Raw genomic sequence first — 11,889 nt, 5'->3', positions numbered from 1 at the left:
TGGCGAGGGCTGACATTTCTTCTGCCCTTCCTGTTTTTTGGTCATGTGAGTATGGGATCTGGCTGTGGGATTCCACTGGCTGTGAGATTAGTTGAGCTGGAGTTAGTTTGCTTTGTCACGTATATAATAGTGAGTCACACTGAGGCTACTTTGTTGTTGCACAGGGATTGCATAATAAATCACACACTCAGTGTCTTTGGGAAAGTATTCAGACCCCTTGACTTTTCACATTTTATGTTACATCCTTATTCTAAAATGGATTAAATAATCTACACATTAAACCCTATAATGACAAAGTGAAAACAAGTTTTAGAAATGTATTAAATCTAAAAAAAAAACATACCTTATTTACAGTATTCAGACCCTTTGTTATGAGACTTGAAATTGAGCTCAGGTGCATCCCGTTTCCATTGATCATCCTTCAGATGTTTCTACAACTTGATTGGAGTCCACCTTGTCAATTTCATTGTGCTACAAGGGATCAAATTGTCCCCTATGGTGTTAGCAAACCATAACACTGAGCTCTGTTGCAACTCGTGAAAGTTGCATTGCATTAATAATATATTTTATTTTGGAGTCCACCTGTGGTCAATTCAATTGATTGGACATATAAAAAAATATATATATTTTTTCAATTATCAGAAATTTCCATGCATACAAGGTCCCAGAGTTGACAATGTGTGTCAGAGCAAAAACCAAGCCATGAGGTCAAAGGAATTGTCCATAGAGCTCGGAGACAGGATTGTGTCATGGCATAGATCTGGGGAAGGGTACCAAAAAATGTCTGCAGCATTGAAGGTCCCCAAGAACCACCAAGACTCTCCCTAGAGCTGGCCCCCCAGCCAAACTGAGCAATCGGGGGAGAAGGGCCTTGGTCACGGAGAGAACTGAGAACTCGATGGTCACTCTGACAGACCTCTAGAGTTCCTTTGTGGAGATGGGAGAACCTTCCAGAAGGACAACCATCTCTGCAGTACTCCACCAATAAGGCCTTTATGGTAGAGTGACCAGACGGAAGCAACTTCTCAGTAAGTCTCAGTAAAAGACCTTGAAGTTTATGTAAAGTCACCGAAAGACTCTCAGACCATGAGAAACAAGATTCTATGGTCTGATGAAACCAAGATTGAACTATTTGGCCTGAATGACCTGAAAATAGCTGTGCAGCGACACTCCCCATCCAATCTGACAGCGCTTGAGAGGATCTGCAGAGAAGAATGGGAGAAACTCCCCAAATACAGGTGTGCCAAGCTTGTAGCGTTATACCCAAGAGAACTGAAGTCTGTAATCGCTGCCAAAAGTGCTTCAAAAAAGTACTGAGTAAAGGGTCTGAATACTTATGTAAATGTGATCTTTTTTATTTTTTGTAAATGAGCAAAAATGTCTGAAATCCAGTTTTTGCTTTGTCATAATGTGAAGATTGAGGGGAAAATTGTAATGAATTTTAGAATAAGGCTGTAACCTACCAAATATGTGGAAAAAGTCAAGGTGTCTGAATAGTTTCCGAAGGCACTATATATGTATATGATGGGATGTATAGACACTATGGATAGTATATGAAAAGAAAAGGTGTGTACAGCAGTAGTTATATAAGATGAGCCTTGACTAGAATACAGTATATACATTTGAAGGGGGTAAGTATGTAAACAATATTAAAGTGACCAGTGTTCACCCCCCACATGTTACAAACACTTTTGGCAGTGATTACAGCTGTGACTCTTTTGGGGTAAGTCTCTAAGAGCTTTGCACACATGGATTGTACAATACTTGCCCATTATTCCTTAAATTCTTCATGCTCTGTCAAGTAGGTTGTTGATCATTGCTAGAAAGTCATTACCAAGTCTTGCCATAGAATATCAAGCCGATATTTAAGTCACAACCAACTAGGTCACTCAAGAATATTCAATGTTGTCTTGATAAGCAACTCCAGTGTAGATTTGGCCTCGTGTTTTAGGTTATTGTCCTGATGAAAAGTGATCATTCATCTCAGTGTCTGTTAGAGGAAAACCTGCTTCGGTCTTCTTTCTAAGATTTTGTCTGTGCTTAGAATTATTCTGTTTATTTGTCTAAAAACTCTAGTCCTTGCCAATGACAAGCATACCCATAACATGATGCAGCCACCACCATGCTTGAAAATATGAAGTGGTAAGTACTCAGCAATGTGTTGTGTTGGACTTGCCACAAACAACACTTTGTATTCAGGACATAAAGTAAATTTCTTTGCCATATTTTTTGCAGTATTATTTCAGTGCCTTGTTGCATACAGGATGAACGTTGTGGATTATTTGTATTATATACAGGCTTCCTACTTTTTACTCTGTCATTTAGGTTAGTATTGTGTACTAACTACAATGTTGTTGATCCATCCTCTGTTTTCTCATATCACAACCATTAAACTCTGTAACTGTTTTAAAAAATCATGGTGAAATTATTGAGCAGTTTCCTTCCTGTCCGGCAACTGAGTTAGGAAGGACGCCTGTATCTTTGTAGTGAATGGGTGTATTGGTACACCTTCCAAAGCCTAATTAATGACTTCACCATGCTCAAAAGGATATTCAGCATCGGTTATTAAAAAAAATACACATCTACCAATTGGTGCCCTTCTTTGCGAGGCATTGAAAAACCTCCCTGGTCTTTGTGATTGAATATGTGCTTGACCTTCACTGCTCGATTGAGAGACCTTACAGGTAATTGTGTGTGTGGGGTACAGAGATAGGTTAGTCATAAATAAATAATCTAAACCACTATTATTGAACACAGAATAAGTCCATGCAGCTTATGTGATTTGTTAAGCACATTTTTACTCCTGAACTTATTTAGGCTTGCCATAATTTGGTATTGTGTGTAGGCCAGTGACACAAAATCTTAATTTTATCCATTTTAAATGCAGGCTGTAAGACAACAAAATGTGGAAAAAGTCAAGGGGTGTGAATAATTTCTGGAGGCACTGTAAATCTTAAGTTATATTGTATGCTTTGTCAAACTTGAAACAATCATTTCAAATCATTTATCTGTGCCTGTTTGAGGTTGCCTGGCTTAATAAACCAATAAAGTCCCCAAACTGCAAACCCTGCCCATCTGGCACTCCAGGCAGACTCAATCAAGTGCTCAAATTATTCTGCCCTAAACATTTGATTGACCTGGCATTTGGGATTTTGTGTGTGTGCATGCGTTTTGTATTACTTAATTGTTTTGTGTGTATTTAATGTGTGTGTAAAGTTGGTAATTGATGTTTTGTGTGGCAGTTTTGGCAATTCTACAACGGACTCTCTCTGTTCAGGATGCATCGGCTCCAGAGACTGTAAAGCAGGGGTTCTTAAACAGAATTAGAAATTCTGTGTTTTCCTAGGACCCAAGCTTAGGAAAATATGCAACTATACACAAATATCGGTACATTTCGTTGCCCTTATGCCTAAAAAAAAAATGCAATATAGACAAAAACAAATAACAATGAAATACCCATAAATATATTTGTTTATTTTTCCCCATTAACAACACTCTTACATACCTGTCTAGGTTGGAACTGTTGCTTTTAAAATACAATTCTGAACTGGAATAAACGGATTGATCACATCACACAGATGTATAATAGAACAGACACAGGCTTTTTGATCGTGCAACCCTAAGTAACAGTACAGATAACAAATTCTGGCCTACTGTACAAGTTATTGTTGATAGAAAGTCTAGGTTGGAACGTTTGCTCTTAAAATACATATGTTTTATTCTGAACTGGAATAAACTGATTGATCACATCACACAGATGTAGACCAGAAAACACACACATACACACCGTCCTAATGAGAGGTCTGTGGCTGGTTGAAGTTTTCAGCAGGCATGTCTATTCTGGGCTCAGTTTTTGACAGTGCAACACTGAGGTCATGCTCAGCATTGACACTGTTTCTGTACTTGAGAACCCTGACTTGCATAGGTATGTGGTGCCAAACTGGATCAGAACATCTAGTGCTTTCTCAGTCAGGCAGGAGACCGCTTCCTGCTGCAGATAAGCAACCCAGAACTGTGTGAGTGTTTGTCTCAAAAAGCATCTTGCTTCAATCAGTTTATTCGAGTTCAGAATAAAAATTATTACTTGCGAAAGATCCAACCTAGACTACCTACCTACATACCTGTTATGGGATAATAATGACTAAATGATGTACACATTTAACGTAGAACTATAACTAAACAGAATACTACTCTGTCACTGTATGAATGTATGAATCTTATTATAATCATAACACTGAATATAATGTGTGTAATTTTAGTCAAGAATTAGAACAAGGACTTTCTGTTCCTTGTTAGAAACGAATGGAGCTATCGTCAGACCGGCTGGAATACTGTGTTCCTTACAGGACATGCTGTCCCTACCCAGGGAGGGGAGAGACCTTGGGCTTGTAGTAGATTGTTTAACAGGTGGCAGACAATGTGAGAAGGCTTGTGAACTATATTGCCATTGTATCTGAGAGGAGGAGGGACATTTATGACGAAATGTGAGGTATATAAACCAATGTACATGGTATTATGACCAGAGCTCTCGAGAATAAACACTATTGGCTAATTTTGGTGGCTGGTCTCTGTCCATTTTATGCAAATAAGAACCTTACAAATTCTTAGAAATTGACAGATTTTTAAAATTGAATTGGTTAATGAACACATAAGAACTAAATTCATCTAACACTCGCTTCCGGGTTGGAGCGAGCGGTCGCATCTGCACTCGGTCCGCAGGTAGTTTTTCATTTCATTACATTTCATTATAGTACAACGGTTTGATTTGTCTAATCTTAGCAATTGTTCTTCTCAGCTAGCTACATAGCCGTCTTTGTATCATAGATAATCATAGATAATTGCGTAATTATCGTATTTCGTCGTCCTAACGCAGTCTACACCGCCCTGCAGCTAGCTAGCTAGCTAACGTCTACCGTTAGCTAGTCCACCGTCTACCGATTAGCAGCACAACTTCCACTAAACTGAACGACTTGATTAGTGTAGTGTTAGCTAGCTACATAGTTGTCTTTGCTGTCTTCGTATCCAAGATAATTGTGTAGTTAGAGTGTGTAGTTTTAGAGTGATTATCTTAATTTACCGAGGTTAGCTAGCCAGCTATTCGTCGTCCTTAACGTAACAGAACTTCCGCACTCAACAATCCGGTCGCATTTCGCCGCTCCACAGGTAGTATCACATTTTTCATTTCATTACAGTACAACGGCTTGATTTGTTTGATCGTAGCTAGCTACATAGCTAGCTACATAGCCGTCTTTGTATCAAAGATAATTGTGTAGTCTTGAGCGATTTCCTAGGTTAGCTAGCCAGCTATTGTCGTTCTTTTAACGCAACGTAACGTAAATCAACACTGCTAGCTAGCCAGCTAGCCCGAATAGCAGCACAGTAGCACAGTAGAAACCATTACACTCAACGGAACGACTTGATTAGTGTAGTGTCAACAACGCAGACACTGCCAGCTAGCCTACATAGTCAACAACGCAGCCTCTGCCAGCTAGCCTACTTCAGCAGTACTGTATCATTTTAATCATTTTAGTCAATAAGATTCTTGCTACGTAAGCTCAACTTTCTGAACACTCGAGACGTGTAGTCCACTTGTCATTCCAATCTCCTTTGCATTAGCGTAGCCTCTTGTGTAGCCTGTCAACTATGTGTCTGTCTATCCCTGTTCTCTCCTCTCTGCACAGACCATACAAACGCTCCACACCCCGTGGCCGCGGCCACCCTAATCTGGTGGTCCCAGCGCGCACGACCCACGTGGAGTTCCAGGTCTCCGGTTGCCTCTGGAACTGCCGATCTGCGGCCAACAAGGCAGAGTTCATCTCAGCCTATGCCTCCCTCCAGTCCCTCGACTTCTTGGCACTGACGGAAACATGGATCACCACAGACAACACTGCTACTCCTACTGCTCTCTCTTCGTCTGCCCACGTGTTCTCGCACACCCCGAGAGCTTCTGGTCAGCGGGGTGGTGGCACCGGGATCCTCATCTCTCCCAAGTGGTCATTCTCTCTTTCTCCCCTTACCCATCTGTCTATCGCCTCCTTTGAATTCCATGCTGTCACAGTTACCAGCCCTTTCAAGCTTAACATCCTTATCATTTATCGCCCTCCAGGTTCCCTCGGAGAGTTCATCAATGAGCTTGATGCCTTGATAAGCTCCTTTCCTGAGGACGGCTCACCTCTCACAGTTCTGGGCGACTTTAACCTCCCCACGTCTACCTTTGACTCATTCCTCTCTGCCTCCTTCTTTCCACTCCTCTCCTCTTTTGACCTCACCCTCTCACCTTCCCCCTACTCACAAGGCAGGAAATACGCTCGACCTCATCTTTACTAGATGCTGTTCTTCCACTAACCTCATTGCAACTCCCCTCCAAGTCTCCGACCACTACCTTGTATCCTTCTCCCTCTCGCTCTCATCCAACACTTCCCACACTGCCCCTACTCGGATGGTATCGCGCCGTCCCAACCTTCGCTCTCTCTCCCCCGCTACTCTCTCCTCTTCCATCCTATCATCTCTTCCCTCTGCTCAAACCTTCTCCAACCTATCTCCTGATTCTGCCTCCTCAACCCTCCTCTCCTCCCTTTCTGCATCCTTTGACTCTCTATGTCCCCTATCCTCCAGGCCGGCTCGGTCCTCCCCTCCCGCTCCGTGGCTCAACGACTCATTGCGAGCTCACAGAACAGGGCTCCGGGCAGCCGAGCGGAAATGGAGGAAAACTCGCCTCCCTGCGGACCTGACATCCTTTCACTCCCTCCTCTCTACATTTTCATCTTCTCTCTCTGCTGCTAAAGCCACTTTCTACCACTCTAAATTCCAAGCATCTGCCTCTAACCCTAGGAAGCTCTTTGCAACCTTCTCCTCCCTCCTGAATCCTCCTCCCCCTCCCCCCCTCCTCCCTCTCTGCAGATGACTTCGTCAACCATTTTGAAAAGAAGGTCGACGACATCCGATCCTCGTTTGTTAAGTCAAACGACACCGCTGGTTCTGCTCACACTGCCCTACCCTGCGCTCTGACCTCTTTCTCCCCCCTCTCTCCAGATGAAAACTCGCGTCTTGTGACGGCCGGCCGCCCAACAACCTGCCCGCTTGACCCTATCCCCTCCTCTCTTCTCCAGACCATTTCCGGAGACCTTCTCCCCTACCTCACCTCGCTCATCAACTCATCCCTGACCGCTGGCTACGTCCCTTCCGTCTTCAAGAGAGCGAGAGTTGTACCCCTTCTGAAAAAACCTACACTCGATCCCTCCGATGTCAACAACTACAGACCAGTATCCCTTCTTTCTTTTCTCTCCAAAACTCTTGAACGTGCCGTCCTTGGCCAGCTCTCCCGCTATCCCTCTCAGAATGACCTTCTTGATCCAAATCAGTCAGGTTTCAAGACTAGTCATTCAACTGAGACTGCTCTTCTCTGTATCACGGAGGCGCTCCGCACTGCTAAAGCTAACTCTCTCTCCTCTGCTCTCATCCTTCTAGACCTATCGGCTGCCTTCGATACTGTGAACCATCAGATCCTCCTCTCCACCCTCTCCGAGTTGGGCATCTCCGGCGCGGCCCACGCTTGGATTGCGTCCTACCTGACAGGTCGCTCCTACCAGGTGGCGTGGCGAGAATCCGTCTCCACACCACGTGCTCTCACCACTGGTGTCCCCCAGGGCTCTGTTCTAGGCCCTCTCCTATTCTCGCTATACACCAAGTCACTTGGCTCTGTCATAACCTCACATGGTCTCTCCTATCATTGCTATGCAGACGACACACAATTAATCTTCTCCTTTCCCCCTTCTGATGATCAGGTGGCGAATCGCATCTCTGCATGTCTGGCAGACATATCAGTGTGGATGACGGATCACCACCTCAAGCTGAACCTCGGCAAGACGGAGCTGCTCTTCCTCCCGGGAAGGACTGCCCGTTCCATGATCTCGCCATCACGGTTGACAACTCCATTGTGTCCTCCTCCCAGAGCGCTAAGAACCTTGGCGTGATCCTGGACAACACCCTGTCGTTCTCAACTAACATCAAGGCGGTGGCCCGTTCCTGTAGGTTCATGCTCTACAACATCCGCAGAGTACGACCCTGCCTCACACAGGAAGCGGCGCAGGTCCTAATCCAGGCACTCGTCATCTCCCGTCTGGATTACTGCAACTCGCTGTTGGCTGGGCTCCCTGCCTGTGCCATTAAACCCCTACAACTCATCCAGAACGCCGCAGCCCGTCTGGTGTTCAACCTTCCCAAGTTCTCTCACGTCACCCCGCTCCTCCGCTCTCTCCACTGGCTTCCAGTTGAAGCTCGCATCCGCTACAAGACCATGGTGCTTGCCTACGGAGCTGTGAGGGGAACGGCACCTCAGTACCTCCAGGCTCTGATCAGGCCCTACACCCAAACAAGGGCACTGCGTTCATCCACCTCTGGCCTGCTCGCCTCCCTACCACTGAGGAAGTACAGTTCCCGCCCAGCCCAGTCAAAACTGTTCGCTGCTCTGGCCCCCCAATGGTGGAACAAACTCCCTCACGACGCCAGGACAGCGGAGTCAATCACCACCTTCCGGAGACACCTGAAACCCCACCTCTTTAAGGAATACCTAGGATAGGATAAAGTAATCCCTCTCACCCCCCTTAAAAGATTTAGATGCGCTACTGTTCCACTGGATGTCATAAGGTGAATGCACCAATTTGTAAGTCGCTCTGGATAAGAGCGTCTGCTAAATGACTTAAATGTAAATGTTAAATGTAGTTAAGTTGCCTAACATTATCCCCCTTTCAACATTGTTTTTAAGTGTTTAATCACGATTGCGTCTGACAGACATGATAGCTATGCTACATCGATCGATTGATCGACCATGTCTATTTGACTGACCACATCAAATTGGCTAGCTAGCTAATAACTGATCATATCAATATGGTTAGTTTGCTAACTTTCAGGGGATAAACTAGATGGCTATATCCACTTTTACTTGAGTAAAAGTAAAGATATCTCAATAGAAAATGACTCAGGTGATAGTCACCCAGTAAAATACTATTTGAGTAAAAGTGTTTGGTTTAAATATACTTAAGTGTCAAAAGTTAGAGTATAAGTCATTTCAAATTCCTTATATTAAGCAAATCAGACGACACAATTTTATTTTTTATTTATAGAGAGCCAGGGGCACTCCAACACCTGGACATCTTTACAAATGAAGCATTTGTGTTCAGTCCGCCAGATCAGAGGTAGTATAGATGACCAGGAATTTTCTCTTGATAAGTGTGTGAATTTGACAATTTTCCTTTCCTGCTATGCGTTCAAAATATAACGAGTACTTTTTGGGTGTCAGGGAAAATGTAAGGAGTAAAAAGTACATTATTTTCATTTGGAATGTAGTGAAGTTAAAGTTGGTCAAAAATATAAATAGTAAAGTAAAAGAACAGATACCTAAAAAACTACTTAATTAGTACTTTAAAGTATTTTTACTTATGTACTTTACACCACTGGGTTCAGGTCTGTGCTATACTACTATCTGTCCTTGGTACTATCACCAAACAAAATACACACTAATCTTTCAGTATGCGAGGATACCTTCAATATGACTGAAGGTAACTTGTTTCAGAGATGTGAAGACACTGAACTATTCGGTGGATACATAACCTTGACCCCTGGCCCACTGCACTGTGATCTGTGATTTATTATTACTTCTTACAAAGTCATTGGGTAACGTCTTTATGGACTAGTCCATTTCTTAAAATGCAAAGTGAGATACTAAGAAAATTATTTGGAATAAGTTAGACAATCATTGAATTGTTAGACAGAGGGAATGGGTAATTCTTTGAAGTCTTTCTTTACAAGTGACCTTGTCTACAGAGCCTGTCGTGACGTGTATGTCCACTCTTTGAGTAGGAAGTACTACACCCCTTGAGTAAACTGGTTTGGTTTAGTCCCTCAGAGTCACAGCATTGCGTGAAGTTTCTGCATTGTGTTGTGTTTTTTTCTTGATTGTGAAGACTGGAAGGTAAGTAGCTAACTGAAAGTCTAGCTATGTTGAAATGTTTATCCTGAAGTGCCGTTTCTCTGGCAACACTGAGGATTAATGTCATGAGAATGGATTGTAATAAAGCTAATTTCATTCAAACTTAGCTAGCTCGACGACAAGGCTTGCTACATAACCTAGCCAACTGTCAATGAATTTTTCTTTATTTTATTTAACTAGGCAAGTCAGTTAAGAACAAATTCTTATTTTCAATGACGGCCTAGGAACAGTGGGTTAACTGCCTGTTCAGGGGCAGTACGATTTGTACCTAGTCAGCTCGGGGATTTGCAACCTTCCGGTTGCTAGTCCAACGCTCTAACCACTAGGCTACCGTGCCGCCCCGGCTGTAAAAACTTTTCAGCAAGTAAAGCAAACGTTAGCTTCTAGCTAAATGTTAATTTCTATAGCCTGCTATTTAGTTGAAGCAAGTTGACTTACTGATATACCAAACCCTGTTTTTAATTAACAGCTTTGCCACTTGTCACTTTCTTTGGAGAGTCAGCTAACTTAGTAGTTGTATGATTTGATTGCTTATGTCGTGGTCAAGCTCCATTCCAAGTTATATTGGTCGTTATCAATAAAACTGCGTGCCGTTTTTAAGGCATTGTTAACAGTATTTGGTTGTAATATCATCACTTGAAGAGCATAGTCAGAACGACACATGTCCGATTATACAGCAAGTAACTGGATGCTTTTCATGATCAGTAAACATCAATTGATCACAATTTCAGATACTCGAGGATAGCCTGACGATATCTATCAATATTGGCCACCATAAATTTGATATGAGTGATATAAAATAAAAGTGAACTATACCTGTTGAGGTGGTTTAGGTTCATTTCCAACCCTTTGTGCGCTCTGCCTGTCAAGCAGCAGAAGGGCGCATTTGGTGATGTACATTTCCTATTAACGTTACTTGATGTTTACTTTGGAAGCTACCGGTAGAAACGTTGTACAGTTGGCTAAACATAGTGATAAGTAGACCTAATGTACTTTTTTTTATCCAACCAACGTAGGCCTGCCTACCTAGTTAAGTTGCCTGACATTATCCCCCTTACAACATGTTTAAGTGTTTAATCACGATTGCGGCTGACAGACATGATAGCTAGGCTACATTGATTGATGGACCACGTATATTCGTCTGACCACATTAAATTGGCTAACTAGCTAATAACAGATCACGTCAATAGGGTTAGTTAGATGGCTATATCCAAATATTGTTTGATTTGCTTGTCATCTATAGTGGTGATGACAGAAGTCTGACTGACCACTTTACTTGGATGAGGATTTGCCGTTGACAAACTTTTAAAAAAAGCATAATCTCTGATGAAGCAAGCTAAATGACACATGTTGTTTGCATAGCTAGCTACATGCCAAATGGTTAGGCTACCCTCACGTATCTGAAATTACTTGATCAACTGACGTTGACTGATCACGAACATCAGTTACTGGCTGTATAACTCTGATGGAACGACATTTGGAATAATCGTAAATGTATACTTCTGACTATGCTCTTCAAGAAGTCATGATATTAAAACCAAGAGCCATATTTATAACATTTATCAATCCCTTGAAAACAGCACAAAGTTGTAAATGGTTTTAGCGGAGCAAGGGGTCTCCTTGCCTCAGCAGCCAAGCTACGATTTTTTTCAAGCTATTATTTAAAACATGTTTATCTCTGGGCATTGCTTGACTGAATGTAGCCCTTGGTCATTACTCTGTTCCATTACATTACACAAGTCATTGGATGAAGGTGTCTTTTCTGAACAGGGATGTTTTGTTAAGAAACCCGAGGCTCTGTTTGAACATTGAGACACATCGCTTGAGGTAAGGTTTTGGAAGCACAAGGACCTTCCTTATCTTTCATACCAGCGAGAAATATATTTTTTAGCTAGGTTTAA

General features: G+C 42.6%; 1 protein-coding gene across 2 annotated transcripts in view; it reads left to right on the top strand.

Annotated features, from left to right (window-relative positions):
* Nucleotides 1–9,864: 9,864 nt before the first annotated feature.
* LOC115137150 (NADPH--cytochrome P450 reductase-like) overlaps nt 9,865–11,889 on the top strand; it is a 45,001-nt gene continuing 42,976 nt past the window's right edge. Inside the window, exon 1 of one of the 2 annotated variants that reach the window (XM_029673258.2) lies at nt 9,865–9,970. The gene's annotated coding sequence lies outside the window, so the exon portion shown is untranslated. Of the gene's footprint in view, nt 9,971–11,758; nt 11,816–11,889 lie in introns of those variants that run through there. The other variant, XM_029673259.2, reaches the window with a different exon arrangement.

The sequence above is a fragment of the Oncorhynchus nerka genome, linkage group LG11 (assembly GCF_034236695.1).
Source record: "Oncorhynchus nerka isolate Pitt River linkage group LG11, Oner_Uvic_2.0, whole genome shotgun sequence".
Lineage (NCBI taxonomy): Eukaryota > Metazoa > Chordata > Actinopteri > Salmoniformes > Salmonidae > Oncorhynchus > Oncorhynchus nerka.
This window is presented reverse-complemented; position numbering and strand designations above follow the sequence as displayed.